A 17835-nucleotide genomic window follows, 5' to 3' on the forward strand; every position below is an offset into this window, starting at 1 on the left:
AGTTGCCTTCTCCTCCTGCCTGGTCTTGCCAATCCTGAGTTGAGAGAGCTCAGCCTCCAGTCTGGCTAAATAGCTGCATCTCTCACAAGTGTTAGTGTTACGTGGGAGGAGGAGAGGGTTGTCCGTGTACATGGGGCAATTGTAACATTGTCTCAGAATTCCCAGATTCACCAACTGGGCAGGAGAGAATGCCAGCATCTGACCCTTCGACATGCTAGAAAGAATTATGAGTTGGTATGAGACAGAAAAGTAGTGGGCTTAGCAGGGAAGTGGGCACTCCTGGGGGGTTTTGCTAGTGAGAGATTTGTATAATATAGGAGTGCTTGACCTGCAAAGAGAATGCTTATAAGACAAGGGATATGCTTATAAGACAAGTGCTGAGCTTTTTGAGAAGAAAAAGCTATTTGGAACAAGTGCTGCACTTTTTAGTGAAGGTGTAAACTGTTTAGGTTCCTAACAGAGCAGTTAGGATGCAGGGGCTGGAAAGAAGCAGGAATAGACCCAAAACGGACAATAAAACTACAGTTTCAAGTCAGTAACCACCTCTACGGGGGGCAGGGAAGCTGCTCAATGTTATTCACTGACACTGATCAACAGAGAGACCTTCCTTCAGCCCAAGCAAAAATGGCCTCACAGAAACTTTCAAACAGTTCAGGAACAGCAAGCCTGTAACTGAACTTTTTTAACTCTCAGAAAAGTGGGAAAAAAGCAAGATTTTTTTTGTTTTTGTTTTTTCAGAGATAGCAGAGGTTCACAAGTAATATCAAGTTATAACACTGCAGTAAATGACCCCACACAAGAGTGCTAGGTCAAGGACAGAAAATATGCAAGTTTTAAGAAAAAATCGATTTAAAATTAAGTGCAAACAGGAAATTCAGCAAACAGCTTTTGGTTGTGCTCTAAATACACCTACTAATACAGAAATCAAGTTTAACAAGCCAGAAAATGCTCAAGCTAGGCAGCTATGCAGAAAAACTTAGCAAATAAACAGAGAAAAATACTTAAAATCTCAAAAGTGGCTCCCTTCTTCTCTCAGCGTTTTTTCCTCTTGGAGGGTGCTTCACCAACAGCCAACAAGCCTGAAAAGACGCCCAAACCACGAGGCAACTAGGTTTTAAGAGAGGAAGATGAAGGAGTTTTGGAAATGACCCCTAGTGGCCAATAAAACTACAGTTTCAAGTCAGTAACCACCTCTACGGGGGGGGGGCAGGGAAGCTGCTCAATGTTATTCACTGCCACTGATCAACAGAGAGACCTTCCTTCAGCCCAAGCAAAAATGGCCTCACAGAAACTTTCAAACAGTTCAGGAACAGCAAGCCTGTAACTGAACTTTTTTAACTTTCAGAAAAGTGGGAAAAAAGCAAGATTTTTTTTTGTTTTTGTTTTTTTCAGAGATAGCAGAGGTTCACAAGTAACATCAAGTTATAACAGTGCAGTAAATGACCCCACACAAGAGTGCTAGGTCAAGGACAGAAAATATGCAAGTTTTAAGAAAAAAAACGATTTAAAATTAAGTGCAAACAGGAAATTCAGCAAACAGCTTTTGGTTGTGCTCTAAATACAGCTACTAATACAGAAATCAAGTTTAACAAGCCAGAAAATGCTCAAGCTAGGCAGCTATGCAGAAAAACTTAGCAAATAAACAGAGAAAAAATTCAGCTTTATTAAGTACCAAGTAACTGCTGAAAGTAGCAATCTCTGTGATACTCCCACTTGTAAAAATGTTTCTTATCCAAAAAAGACCTGCTGCCTAACAATAACTATCCACTTGTTTCATGGGGAAAACATGATCAAAGTAAAAAATTTACAAACAAGAAACAAGCTCAAGAAAATTGCTTAAAGGATTCCTGCACAGGTTATGGACCACACATGATAGATTGACATTCTGTTTAGTTTACAGGTCAAGCCTGCAAAGATGACTGCAAGTCTCCAACAAATGTAATGAGCTTCTTAAAAATAATGTAATCCTGTCCTTTATTACAAATACTGTCATATGCATTTCAATACCCAAGGCTTATATGTTATCTAGTTGTGTAAGTATTCTCTGCATGGCAACAACAGAAAGGCTTTCAATGTTGGCAAGTCTTTAACAGTATGCTTATTAAAGCTTACTTGCATCTTACAATCTTAGACAAGCTTATCTGATGGTCATTAAAGCATTGCTACTTAAACACAGACACTTTCTGAATAATAATCATAAATCAACAGTATAAAAATATGACAGAAACCAGAACATTTTGCAAAATCAAGGACAGATGAAAAGCCACTGTAGTACTTGTGTCTACCTTGGATGGGAGGATACTCTGCACATTTACACTGCATAACTGCTCCTTGCCTTGCTTGGACACATCCAGAGTCACTACATGGAGTGTGGGGTGCAACAAGTATGTCACAATTTGAAATGTCTGTGGCAGACTGTGATGGCCCTGACACATTTGTCATACCTCTCAACCTCAGAGCAAGAAATCTGGACAAAGCCATACATAGGAGTGGGACAAAGGCCCAAAAATAAGGACATTTTTTAAATATTGCTCTTATAAACTTAGAAAGATAATAGAATAGTAGGTCTTGCATTAGTATGAATTTTCTGAAGGGTATGAAATCTGAAGCTCAAATGTCTGTCATTATTTTCTAACTTCAGTCTTTAATGATTTGCTACTAATTTTCCAAAAAAATACAATTTTATGAAAAACCGACCAAAAATGTGATGCAAAAATATAAATTAGCCACACAATGCAGCTGGGAACCTGTCAAAGAATGGACACTTTTTTAATATTAGTACTGCTAACTTTAGCGCTGACAAAATAAAAGAATCTACATGCATTTCTGAAATAAAAGTAATTTATAACTGATTATTACAGTTATTTAGTAATTGTAAACCCTCCACGTTTTCTTCCAAAATTGCCATTTTGTGGAGGTATTATTAGGGGAAGAGCAATATTTTGAGCCAAAATCAGGGACAGTTAATAGGTTTGGATATGCCTAATTCTATAAAGCAATTTATTTGCACGTACCTCTCAACCTGTTAATGCAGGAAATCTGGACAAGGTCAAATATATTGTTGGAACATATAAATGGTACTAAAATTGCTCTAGTATAAACTGAGACAGTTGATAGAATAACAGGTCTTGCTTTAGCGTGCATCTTTCTGAATATTATGAAGTCTGAAACTCAGTGTCTGTCATTATTTAGTGACTTAATTCCTAAATTATTTGCCAGAAAACCACAAATTTTATGAGGAACAAACCAAAAATAAGAAGCAAAAATCTATTCATTCTGCAGAAATCTGGACAGTTGAGAGGTATAGTTCAGCCGGGGATGTCTTTGAGTTTGCCGTCCTTCCCCCCTCACAAAATCATGGTCGAATGGAGCCTCCCCCCTGCAGCCATTCCAATGAACCATTACTTGGTTATTTCACCCCATTTACCATAAACACTAATGTGCATACTGCTTTACTTCTGCGATGATTTGGATTTCACTTGAAAGTATTATTTTACATTTTACAGCACAAACACTAATAGATATGTGCTAAACAAAGCAATGCAGTCTCACAATGAAAACAGACTTAACATTAAAAATTCTCTGCCCTTGAAACTCACATTCATTGAAACAGCATTGAAACCCACATTCAAAGACAATATATTTTGCCAGTGGCAGATAAAGATTAACTTTGGGCTGTTTTCAAATCACAGGCCCCTTGCACACAAAACATAGACATGCTCTTTGAGACACCTTCCTGATTGTATTAAATTATATTCCTTGCACAATACAGTACAGTTTTAGAAGGTGTTTTAAATTTATTGTTTTGAAAAATTTTCCAGTAAAGAATTAAACAAAATGCATGCACCAATAATGACAAAACTGTCCAATTCAGAACATTTCCATCATAAAAGTCTACTCAAACTTCTACAGTCCACCAGTATCAGTAAATATGCACAATCTCTGAAGACGTAAAAGTCATCTAAATAATTCCACATTAAAGAGATCTGTAACTACTGAAGAGGTTGCTGCTAGCAAACAACTTTATATTTCATTGTTTCATCTACAAATAAAGTGCCTGGTGCCCTTGAGGAATAAATTGCTATGTTACACTAAAAAAATGATAAGCTAGTAATATTGCAATAGGGAATGGACGGCAAACTGATAAACATGTTCATAGTTACTAGGTATCTTCGCCAAAAAGGACTGCAGCATCCACCCCCTTTGCAACACAGTACAGTATCAGCAATGCATTTACCTACTGTGGGAGTAGAACCCATAGCCTTCTGCATCAAAAGCAAGTACACTACCTGTTGTGCTATTAACAGTGCGAGCAGGCTCATCATAAGCAGCACTAAACTTTTACTCCCCTGCAGGTCTCAGCTCCTTGTAAAATCTACTCAACCCTCAGCTGTATTTCTGAACTTTGCTGCACAAGAAATCTGGAAAAAGCCAAAATTTATTGGGGGGGGGGGACACAAGCCCCAAAAACAGGGACACATTTTAAACATTGCTTGAATAATGTTGGTAAGTTGCTAGAATAAAATGCTGTATTACCACCATACATTTCACTACCAAGACTTGAGCCCAGAGCAAAACAGTCAGGGCAATAGACCACTATGCCAAATCAGCTGTTTTGTGAAAGAGAGGAAGACTGAAACTTAAATGGCTACCATTTAGTGAATTCAGTTCTCACCATAGCTGTCAACCTCTTAGAACAAAACACCTGAACAAAGCCAATAATGGGAAAATACAGCCCCCAGACATATTCAGTGAATTCAGTTCTCACCATGGCTCTCAACCTCTTAGCAAAAAACACCTGGACAAAGCCAGTAATGGGGGAATGCATCCCCAAAACATATTCACTGAATTCAGTTATCACCATAGCTCTCAACCTTAGCACAAAAAACCTGGACGAAGCCAATAATGGGGGAATACAGTCCCAAAAATATGGACAAATTTCAAATATCCATGTTATAAACTTAAAAAATTGCTAGAACAAAAGGTTTTGTGTTAACATGTACTTTCTGAAGAATATGAAGTCTGAAATTCAAATGCTTGTCATTTTTATTTATTTAACATTTGTTAACCAGGAAAGTCTGACTTGGAACAAAAGCCAATTTTCAGCAGAGGCCCAGGGAGAAACACTCCAGAAACACGTCTTTGTAAGAAGGGAGGACTCCAGAGCACACCCACACAAAAAGGACATGCAGAATCCACCCCAGCCAAGAATCAAACCAAAGAACATGTAACTGTCAGGCAACAATGCAACCACTGCACCACTGTACTACTGACTATGCAAAGACACAAAAATATATAAACCGCAGATGTTATGAGGAACAGAACTGAACAAATATGAGGCAAAAATCTGCACATGTTTTGCAAATGGTGGTGAGTAGGGAATTCAGGCTCTTGCCACCTGAGCCCAAGATACAGAGTTCAAGCCTGATTCTCTACTCACCACCATATAGCAACTGGGGCATTTCACACACACATTCCTTCCTTTAGTTCTTCCTAATGTCTGTAAAAGCCCATGCTGAGACTTTCCTTCCTGCAGTTCTAAATGTCCATAAAACAATGTCTGCAATGTCCAAAAGCCTGCACAGAGCAACTCCTTCAGTTCACCAGCAGTCTGGATATTGGGAAATGCCATGAGTGCGCATGCGTGAAGTTCTGCAATGCATTTTTGTTTTTCTTTTCTTTTTGTTTTACAGCTGGGGGGGCTGCAGTCCTGCAGCCCAAAAGCATGAGCCACCCCTGCTGTGTGATGCTCCTTTACTGAGATATTCTCAGAAATATGATTAATATTATAATTCTTGTAATCTGATAATTAAATAAAACATAATATCTCATCACCTGTAACAGACATATCAGTGTACAAGTTGTGTGGCACAGTGTCGACTATCTTCTTTATCTTTCTGTCTTTGCCTTGCAGCCTGATATAGTTTCTTTGTGCCACGTACTGAGTCACTTTCCAGAAGCTGGTACAGTGCCTCTGAAGCCCTGTTCTTTGCTATTGCAACTCCTTTCTTAGCTTCTTTGATAGCCAACCAGTATTCCTTCCTAGCCTGGTCAGTCTTTTCTGTCTCCCACTTTTTCCTGCACTCCTTTTTTCTTTTGATGAATTCCTGGACTTCTGAATTCTACCACCAACTTTTCTTACATACCTTAGTTCCATGCTCAGCCACATATCAGTTCTGTAGTCCTCATACATGTTGTTTTGAGGCACTGCCATTCTTCTTCAACTCCACCTATTTCCTCCTTTTCTTGGGGTGCTAGAGCAGTCAACTTCCAAGTCTTTAGCCTGGTCTCTGTTGCCTTCACAGCCTTCTCTGACCACCGCTCATAGCTGATTGTGGCAATAAGTGGTTTATACTGGTGAACTGTTTCACTTGGGATGACTTTGCAATAACTGATTCTACTACAGTGCCATTTCCATACTAGGAGGAAGTGTACCAGAGATGCATGTTGGCCACTCTTCTATGTCATCTTATTACTGTTTTTTTTTTTAACCATGTGTTGGCTAATAACAAGCCATTTGCCAGACAGAAGTCTAGAATGGCCTCTCCTTCTTTATTCCTGTTGCCCCACCCATGTGGACCCATGCTCCTCATATCCTGTTCTGTCTGTCCCAATATGTGCATTCAAGTCTCTCATTATCAACACCAATTCCTGTTGTCCTGGTTTATCTAGCAGGTCCTGCAACTGCTGTCTGAATGCATTCTTTTAGTCACTATCACAACCCTTATGTAGGGCATAAGCTGAGATTATAAATAATGCCCTATCATTACACTGGATTGCCATGAGTCTGTCACTAAGTCTGATGACATCCCTCACTGTCTTCTGAAGCTTCTTCCTCACCACAATTCCCACACCATTTCTAGCCTGTCCCCCTCCTGAGTATTAGAGTCTGGATCCACCCTGCCCTTCCATCTTGTCTCTTGGATATGTTGTCCTCCATCTTAATGTCATCTACTTCCAAGCTGCGTCCTGTCAGTGAACCTACATTAAGTGTAGCAATTCTCAGTTCATGTTTGGCAGGTTGATTGATTTTCACTCAACAGAGCTACCAAAGCTACTAGGCACCAGCCAGCCAGTAGCTTACTGACCCAGGGCTGCTGGGCATTATGGCAGGCACACACCCAGTTATTACCAGTAACTACCCATAGCCATTTTTAGAGACATTAGTCAACTTAACCGAAAAACCTAGAGCCATATTTTGCACCATTAAGTGGCTATCTCTGCCTGGGCCTACAGTCAGTGATCCATGTACTCCTATCTTGAGGATACTGCGCACCACAGTAGATGCCCAAAATGATTGGTGTGTACAACCCTTCCCCATATATGGCACCATGTACAGTCTGTGATGCTTACAGCTCCAATCATTGGTGGGTTTGAGATTGAAATACTCAGCATGTTTTTCAAAGGTGAGAAGAACCCCACAGAGACACAGGGAGAACATGCAGACTCCAAACAGGCATTGGTTGAGATCGAATCATGTAATTTGTGCATGGGAGGTGAAGACCATAACCGCTATGCCAATTTGTCTCTAATGCAAATTATATGCTTGTCTTTAAAGATAAAAAAATGCTCATAAAAGAATATTATTATTCTAAGTTGGGGTATTCCTTTTTGGAAAATTTAGATTGTTCACATTTTGGATAGCTGTATACAGGGCATCACCTCAATCTGAAAACTGGTATTTTAAAAATCTATTCATTTTAAGTGGAAAATAATGGTCTTGTAACTGCATAATCCTCTGAAAATGTATATCTAAGCTGAAACTGTATTATCTTAGTGTTAGTGGCTGGATTCAGAGTTGCTGTCAATGTTTGTTTGCTAGATTCTAACTTGAGGTCTGCATCAAGAAATATGAGATTCCAAGACAGAGCTGTGTGTCTTTTGTTTGGTGCTGAATGAGCAGCAAATTAGCATGAGCAGTGTATAGAAGAGCTGCAATTTGCCACATTTATTTCAGTGATATGTTGAGTGCTGTATGAATAAATGGTGTCATGCGGTGAGTGTTCACCATGACTGTTAGGCCACATAGCACGGTAGCATTGTGCACCCCAGCCAGCTGTTAAACCACAGTGCACTAGGGACAGATGGTACCATTCTGAACCTGTTTAGAATCAGTGTCTTAGATGCATAGAATATGGGACTGCAGTAATCATGCAATGTACAGAATAGCATCTTGCATGACCTACATATGAGTGGTGCCTTCGGTGCTGTAGGGAAGTTGGTCACTGTGTTATGGTACACAACAGGTCAGTACTATGTACTAGAACAGTGCTGTTCCATACAGTGTTTTGGCAGGTCATTTGGTGTTTTTGGTGCTGTGCATCACTGGACAGCATTGTTGTGCACCAGTCTGCGCACAGACTGACATATGGGTGCATAGCAGTGCAGCATGCATATGACAGTGGGGCTCACTGTGCACCACTGGGGCATAGCTGCAAAGCATACACATGATGGCAGTGCTCACTGTGCACCATGGGTGCATAGCTGCACAGCATATACATGATAGCAGGGCTCGCTGTACACCATTGGTGCATAGCTGTGCAGCATACACGTGGTAGTGGAGCTCATTGTGCACCATTGGTGCATAGCTATGCAGCATAACATGATTACAGGGCTCACTGTGCACCTTTGATGTATAGCTGTGCAGCCTACACAAGATGACGGGCTTACTGTGCACTATGGTTGCCTATCTGTGCAGCATACACATGATAGTGGGGCTCAATGTGCAACATTATTACTGTGCTTTTATGCAGGTGTGAACTACATAGTCCATGAACTTTCTGAACTAACATGTGCTTATTACCCATTTCTGCATTTGCATTCCATTTGACCTTTGAACTTTTAGGCTGATATCACAAATATGTAGTGTCTTGTTACATTAGTTGCATGTCTTAAACTGTGAAGATGTTATTATAACCCCTTAACACATGCATGCATATCAGTCTGCCATTGCAGATGCTGTGCCACAGCTACAGTGGTAGTGTTATACTGCTGATGGGATGGCAACCTGTCCTACTTTCTCTGTCATGTATGTGTTTTATATATACACATGCACTGACTATGCAAGTGAAATAAAGTGTTACAAATGTGTGTGTGTCTGTCTGTTTATGTTGACAATAAATCAGGAGAGGCTGTGATTAGTACTGATATTGCTGTTTTTCCAGGAGTGTTTTGAGGGGACTCATACCTTACAATACCCAGATTTATGATAATATCTGTATTGTGTGGAAACCCAAAGTGCCTTACTATACTTACAAAATGGTTGTCTATATTTTTTGTTTTGCATTTTGAATCATACATCTCAACTGTAGAAATTTTTACAGAATTTCCAGATTTTTGCCCCATATTTTTGGTCTATTTCTCATACAATTGTGGTTTTCTGTCAAATCATTGAGGCCTCTCTCAGAAAATAATGATGGACATTTAAATTTTAGATTTCATAACCTTTAGTAAATGCATGTTAATGCAAAGCCTAGTGTTCTATGAATAGAATGTATGTTCATAGGTGTGTACTAGGCCAACGCCCCTGGAGCCTTTACAAGCGTAGCCCATAGAACTGCTTTGGCATCATGCCACCGTTAGTTCCTGGTGCCTGTATCAAGGAGAGCCACTGGAGTGACCCCCGGGGTAAACTTTCTATTTCCCATACATTCATCAAGATTTCTCTTGAAAAGGGCCTGTGAAGTGCTTTCCTTGACATGTATGGGAACTCTATTCCAGAGCATGGGCAGTCTTTGGGTTATGAACCTGTCCCTCCAGCATGTTGTGTTGCTTGTGGTTATGAGGTTAAGGTCCCTGGAGCGTGTGGTGTGGAGGGATTGGGATTTCTTTAGGTGTAACTTTTCTAACAGGGCTGGGTCAGACATAGCTTTGTAAGTCAAGCAGAGATCTTCTCTTAATAGACGATACGAGACAGGGAAAAGATGGAGTTTTTTGGGGTCTGTCCATGTAGGGCATGTGTTTAAGGCCTAGGATCCTCTTTGTGAGGTACTTTTGTGGCTTTTCCAGCTGTGGCAGGTGTTTAGTGAGGTACATGTCAAATGGGGCATTATACTCGATGATTGGTCTAATGAATGAAGAGTAGAGAGAGATGGTGACCTCTTTCTTCCTGGATGCAGAACCTTTGGTAATGAAATGTACCACATAGTAGGACTTTCTGACCACAGTGGCAATGTGGTGGTCGAAGAAAAGGTTGCTATCAACCTGTGTCCAAGATCTCTTATAACACCTTCAGTGTTCAGTGGGCTACCATCAATGTGGTAATTAGTGGGAAATGAGTTTTTCCCAAACGGAATGCCAACACATTTTTTGGCATTAAGCTTAAGGCCAAGGTTTCTACACCAGTCAGTCTCAGTGAGGCCTTTCTGTAGGATTTCTACATCACTTGGGGAGTTAATAATGGCTCCCAGCTTGCAATCATCGGCGAACTTGGTCAGCCAGAGTCCCTCCATGTTGGCCTGGACTTCTGAGAAGTAGATGCCAAACAGGAGAGGGGCCAGCACTGATCCCTGTGGGACTCCACTCGTGACTGGTTAGCAGTCTGACTTGGAGTCTGCTGCTTTCACACTGTGGATTCTATCTGTGAGCCAGTTTGCAACCCATCTAGTGATATAGGGGTTGATGCCTAGTTTGGTGAGTCTATCAATAATTCCTGAGTGGGGAATGGTATCAAAGGCCTTGGCCAGATCAAGGTAGGTTTTATGAACTGCCTTGTCCTCATCCACAGCTCTGGTGACTGACTCAAAGAAGTCAACTAGGTTGAACAGGCATGATCTACCCTTCATAAAACCAGATTGCATGGGATCCAGAGTTTGGAGATTCCCTATATCCTTGTTAATTAGGTCCATGATGATGCACTCCATAACCTTACATATCAAACTCGTCAGGCTAATGGGGTGATAATTCCCAGGGTGTGTAGTCACTCCCCCTTTATGGAGAGAGATGACTGTAACAGTGTGCCATTTGGTAGGGACAAAGTCTGAGGTGAGGCTGTGATTGAACAGGGAGCACAGGTGTGGTGCCTGTTCACTTTGTAGTTTATGTAGACCACAGCCAGGGATATTGCTGGGTCCCATGGAAGCTATATTCATGGCCTTGGGCAATGAAGTTTTAACCTGTGCTGCAGTAATGCTGGGTGCCTGGCATTCTTCTGGTATTGTGATTGGTCCTTTGGGGAGAAAGAGGGGTAAAGCTGGCACTGAATCTGTTGGCCAGTATGTTGGCAATATCTGTTGGCTCAGTATAGGAGGTACCATTGTGCAGTAACTTTGAGCAAATCTGGGTATTGCCATGGAGATTCTTGATATAACTGTAGAATTCTTTGTGATGGTTTTTAGTATCTGCCACAATTCTGCCTTCATAGCTAGCATTAGAGGTTTTGATGAGGGTTTCAACTTTTTGTTGAGTCTAATAAGGGAGTTTTTCCTGTCTTGGGACTTCACCTTTTTCTGCAACAGTTTCTTCTTTCTGTTGTAGAGTTTATTAATGGCAGGGGGCCACCAGATTGGCTTCCTTTTTTTGGAGGAGAACGTCTTGGTTCTGTGGGTATGGCTTATTCCATGCATTTATGTACATGTTCATACAATGCATTAGCGTACGATGCGAAGATCATGCACCTATTTTGCATTTGCATGGGTGCCGCGAAGTTAGCCACCTCTGTTTTTAGGAGCCCAAAGTCAGCTATGTATATATATATATATATATATATATATATATATATAAAAACTATATATATATATATATATATATATATATATATATATATATATACACACACATATATATATATATATATATATATATATATATATAAAATATGGATCTACTACTTTACAATGAATTGTCACTTAACCGAAAACGAAAAGTAGAACCCCTTGTTCACCAAAAGTGCACTTCAACGAAAGTGCACTTTCACTGAAGTCTAGGTGCCCGATCGCTTCACAAATAAAAAAAAAAAAAAAAACATGCTTTTGCAGGGGGCAAGCCCCACTGCTCCCCCCCTACTTCAATATGCCAACTCCGAAATCACACTACAGTGAGGAAAAGGGAATATTCATATTCTGTGCTGTATTATGATCTCCGTAACCAGTTTTCAAAGTTTCAGTACTTCGAACAAGTGGGTTAGTATAAGTAAAGTTTGAAGTATATATATAGAGATATATGTATATAGATATATATATAGAGATATATGTATATAGATATAACAGGCACATTGTGTGTGTGTGTGTGTGTGTGTGTGTGTGTGTGTGTGTGTGTGTGTGTGTGCAATACATGGAAGATGGTCTTGTGAGTAATGAACTATTTGTACCTTTCAACCTTCTTAGAGAAGAAAATTTGGACAAAGCCTTAAATAATGTGGGGACAAAGCCCCAAAAATAGGGACAATTTTTAAATATTGCTCTTACAAATTTAGAAAGTTCCAAAGGAAAGAAGAAAAAAGCCGGTACTAAATGGATCATTGAGCTAGCAGCATACAGAATCCCAGGTTTAAATGGGGTTATACCTTTAAGACCTGCACTAAGAAAAATTGAGGGTGCAGTACTGAATGGTAGCTGAAGAGCTGTATAGAAACTAGTTTCATTTGAGTTTTGTATCTGAAGAAGGGCTTGGTCCCAAAAGTGGTCATTCTTGTGTTTTTAATTGTGTTTTAAATAACAGTTTTGAAGCTGTTCAGTGTAGTGGCTAATACCTGCTTTTTTCCTTCTTTCCTTTGTAATTTTTTGTGAACAGGCAGCATTTGGTAGAGTATCTACAGTTCTTTTTTGGTTTAAACTTAGAAAGTTGATAGAATAACAAGTTTTGTATTAGCACACATTTTCTAAGGGGTATGAAGTCTGAATCTCAAATGTATGTCATTTTCTGATTTCAGTCCTCAATCAATTGCCAATGATTTGCCAGAAAACCATAATTTTATTGAGAAACAGACCAAAAATATGAGGCAAAAATCTGGACATTCTGCAAAAATCTGTACAGTTGAGTGGTATGGAACTATGTTGTATTGTAAGCATAAGGAATAGGTCTCTCTGTGATTGATTAACTAAGTTCCCTAATCCTAGAGCAAAACATATTTTAAGTACAGTACAGTCAAGGAAGAAGCGACAGCATCCGACGCAGAAATCCGAAGACTCTGGTATTCAGGCCGGCTGAGGGCTACCTGCAGGCAGACAACCCAAATGTGATGACTGCAACAGTGAAACATGAAGAACATCTACTTTCATCAACAATAGCATTTGATCTTTCTCCACTGTTGTGTGACCTTGGAGTTGGTTCATAGATATACACACACACACACACACACACACACACACACACATATATATATATATATATATATATATATATATATTTATATATGTGTATATTGCTGGAAAAGCTAACACATCTCCTCCACAACTTGCTGTGAGTGAAAGGTTAGTTTGCTTTTGGTTTCTTCTATTTTATATTACTTTATTGCTTGCTTCTATTTTTGTATATTGTGATTTGTTTTCTTTATAATGTGTCTTACTTGAATTCTGCTTTTAATTGCATATTAAAACTAGGAAAGAGACCAGAGCTGTGTCTGTTGTGAGTCACACATAAATATTTTTCCCAGCCTACCACCCCAATGCTGTTGTGTTCTTAAACTCAACTGGCACATTACACATTAGGACCTATGTTCTATGCTGATTGTCAGACAACACAACTTGTATATTTAGCTACATGTGATGTTTATGTTTCTATGTAGGGAAGACTGTCAATAAATTAAAGGACAGAGTCTTAAAACATTTGTATGATGTTAGAGTTCATGATGTTAGGAATGCTTTGGCTAAACATATTGAAGAAAATCCAGGACATAAATTCTCCTTCGGTGTTCTACAGTGTGTAAGACAAAATCTTAGGGACGGTGATTAAAATAACTATATAGAAACCTTAGAGAACAGGTGGATACTAAGATTACAAGCTGAGAGTTATCCAGGTATAAATGTGAATGTTTCTTTAAATCCTGCCCTCAAAGGGAGAAAATTGAACTCTTAATGTGATAGCTCATTGTTTACTGAATTGGTATTATGATTGGTTAACATTTTTGTTGAAATGTGACTGTCTCTTTTGTTTTTTTTTTTAAACTGGATCTGATGAAGCATTAAGTTAATGCGAAAGCGCTTATCCTACCTTAATAAAAGTTTTATGGTCGTGGTAACCTTGCTGGTTATTCTTCATTCTGCATTTTGGTTTCTCTCCAGCACTGTTTTTTTAAGTACTGTTGGACTGTTTTTGCTGTTATTCTAATAATAATAAAAAAATGTCATTATTTTGGGTGATTTAAGTGGGCAGTATTGGGTTTTGGGGATGTTGTATATTTCTGTTGTGTGTAAGTGGGAACAGTGTCCATGTATTCATTTTAGCTTATTTTTTTTAACAAAGTGCGTTTAGATTTGGATTGGGGGTGATTAAGGTGGATGAGAGTATTCCAAGGTGTGTGTGTGTGTGTGTGTGTGTGTGTGTGTGTGTGTGTGTGTGTGTGTGTGTGTGTGTGTGTGTGTGTTTGTGTCAGTGTCTGCCTCTTTGTTTTGCATGTATAGTGTGCAAACGTTCGCTTTAGATTTTAGCAAGTCATGTAAATGTAGTGAGTTTAGATTCATTTTAGTAGCTATGATGACATGCTGTGAGTTGGGATAAACTGTTAATAACATGCCAAGAGCATTGAAAATGTGTGCAGGTTTATGAGATATATGTTTTTGTCGCACCCTTTTTCTGGGTCTACTGTTTGGATAGATAGATACATAGACGAAAGTCAGACTGGTAGCTGTAAAGACAGACTGACAGAAGGATAGATACTTTGACAGATAGATAAAGAAGCAGATACATGTGTGGCTCCCTTTGCTGGCGATAATAGAGGAGGCTCATGGTTGCAAAGCTATATCATCACAAGCTTTGCTTTCATAGACTCAGAGGGGATGGTTTCCTGCTGCAGTACCACTCTCACTACATTGTACTGCATTTTCAGCAGGTAGCTGCAATGCATGGTGTAATACCGCCTAAATTGTGACTGTGTTGTTATTTTACCAACTGAATTGTGACAGTGCTGTTATTTAGACTGTAGCTACAGTTTCCTAGTGTAATACCTCCTGAATTGTAACTGTGCTGTTATTTAGACTGTGGCTACAGTGCATAGTGTAATACCAACTGAATTGTGGCAGTGCTGTTATTTAGACTGTAGCTACAGTGCATAGTGCAATACCACCTGAACTGTGCCAGCTCAGTTATTTAGACTGTAGCTAGAGTGTGTAATGTAATACCACCTGAATTGTGGCAGCACTGTTATTTAAACAGTAGCTACGGTGCATAGTGTAATGCAACCAGAATTGTGACAGCACTGTTATTTAGACTGTAGCTACAGTTTCCTAGTGTAATAGCACCTGAATTGTGACATTGTTGTTATTTAGACTGTAGCTACAGTTTCCTAGTGTATTATCACCTGAATTGTGACAGTGTTGTTATTTAGACTGTAGCTACAGTTTCCTAGTGTAATACCACCTAAATTGTGACAGTGCTGTTATTTAGATTGCAGCTGCAGTGCATAGTGTAATACCATCTGAATCTGGTTTAGCACTGTTAAACAGTAACTACAGTGCATAGTGTAAGACCACCTAAATTGTGACAGTGCTGTGTTATTTAGACTGTTGACTTCCTTTGCACATGTACTGTGTACCAGAAAACATACTGCTTCTAAAGCATTAGTGTGCATGTCTCTTTTCATGGACAGCTGACCATTTCTCTGCATTTTGCAGTGCACTGACCCTCTGATTTACAAGCCAAGTCTCTGAATTCTAAACCTGGTCTTGCTCTGATTATCCCATTATATAAAGCATATTACTACAAGCTTGTGTTCTGACATTTGTTGAAACTCTTTGTTATCTACAGTATACATTAATTTCAGATATTTATGATATGTCATAGATGGTAATGTGCCTCTGTACAGGTATGCTTGAATGCTCTGTAAATGTGGAGCTGCAGCTTTTATACGGTTTATTGGTGTGTATCAGTGTATGGTGTAGATGTTGTTTGCTAAACTTGAAATTTGTACATTTTCTTTGAGTAGGTGGAATGTTTCGCTTCAGCTGTTCTCTGAAAAGGGGGATGTTAAGTTGTCAATCTCGCCTTCATTCTTGCTGGATGGGTTCGGAGCCGATCCTCGGCTCCGACTCGGCACTTGCTAAGCTCAAGAGTCACTTCCACCAGCTCGAGGCAGCCCCATATCCCATGATGCAAGGCAGAGATTACCCAGATCTCATTTGCCGCTTCGCTCATGAGGTAACTTTTTACCAGCTCCTGGTAAGTGAATTTTTCTACCTTTTTTTTCTGAGACTTTAGTCCACCCCAGTACTTTATATTTATATATATATATTACTTTGTTAACTTCCCGATTCACTTAGCCCTATTCCCGTTAGTGTCCCATTCCCTTTATTCTTATTTTTGCTAGTTGGGCCTTAGGTCTTTACCCCTCCTATATTTTTCCTGTCAGGGTTTGTTTGGGTGTGTCTGTGTGTTTTTTCCCTGTACTTGGTTTTGTTAATCTAGTTTAATTTTTGGACTGACTGTGTAGTGTGTGTGTGCTTAGGTACTCAGTCATGTCTAAAGAGGCTAGAGTCTCAGGCTTCAAGAAGTGTGACTCGTGCTGTCAGAAGATGTCTCTGACAGACGGTCACACTTCTTGTATTTATTGCCTGGGACCTCTACACCTGCAGGACTCCTGTGCTATTTGCCACTCCTTCAGCCAGAGAGTCCTGCAGGAACGTAGAAATAAACTTATTCTCAGGGGCTTATTAAAGCCTGAGAGCTCCCCGGCTAAGTCCGGCTCGGGGAAGCCCTCAAAGCCTCCCAAGGCCCAGGCTTCAGTGTCCAAGCCTTCAGCCTTGGCTCCGACTCCCTCGGAGTTGAGATCGGCTCTGGCTGGAGCCGATCCTTCCTTCTCTGAAGGTTCGGTATCAGCGCTGATACTCTTGCTTCCATGCCTGTGTCGGCTCCAGCTGGAGCCGACACATCTCTGACCCAGCTCGGAGCCGACAAGTTGTCAGCTCCAACTGGAACCGAAGGTTCTTAGACTCCCATGGCTCCGTCGAGAAAGAGATCCAGATCTCCGTCACTGGAGTCTATTCATTCGTCTCCGGCCTCTCCCTTACTTTCGGAGCGGAGCCATCGGAGCCGATCCTCAAAGTCTTCCAGACTCTCAGACCATGACTTGGAGAGAGTGGTGAGTAGACTGCTGAAATCACAGGCACTGGCCCAGATACTTCATAGCCCGTCTCAGCAGACGACCGCTATTCCACACCCTCCAGAAATTCCTCCTTCGACTCTCCTTCAGAGCTCGGAGCCAGAGCTTATTGGAACTGTGACTGTTGGTGCTTCGGAGCTGATACCACTCCTTTCAGCTCCGTCGTCTTCGACTCCTATCTCCTCCTTGAGACTGTCCTTGGAGGGATCCGGTCATCGGGCTTCCCTTGTCGGTTCCAAGGGGGCGAGTGGCATCGGACCCTTGTCTGACCCTGTTCTCCCCCTCGGAGCTTCGGCTTTGGTAAGCTCAGCACCGACATCTGCTTTGGAGCCTTCCCTTTCGGTGGGGCCGGGGATTGCTGTTTCCTCGGAGCGGGAGCTCTCAGTCCTCCCCGGGAGGGGAGCCTTCGAGGTGATGAGGAGTGTACTAGCCCCTGAGCTGAGTCAACAGTCGGTCCCTTTAGCTCCTCCCTCTTCAGTGCCTGTAGATATCTCTTCCCACTCTCTTGCTCCCGGACCCAGAGATCCATCGCCCCAGGTTTCCCCATTGGGAATACCTTCCTCTTCCGAGGTTTCTCCTGATCC

The sequence above is a fragment of the Protopterus annectens genome, chromosome 2.part1 (genome assembly GCF_019279795.1).
Source record: "Protopterus annectens isolate FY-2018-M chromosome 2.part1, PAN1.0, whole genome shotgun sequence".
Taxonomy (NCBI): domain Eukaryota; kingdom Metazoa; phylum Chordata; order Ceratodontiformes; family Protopteridae; genus Protopterus; species Protopterus annectens.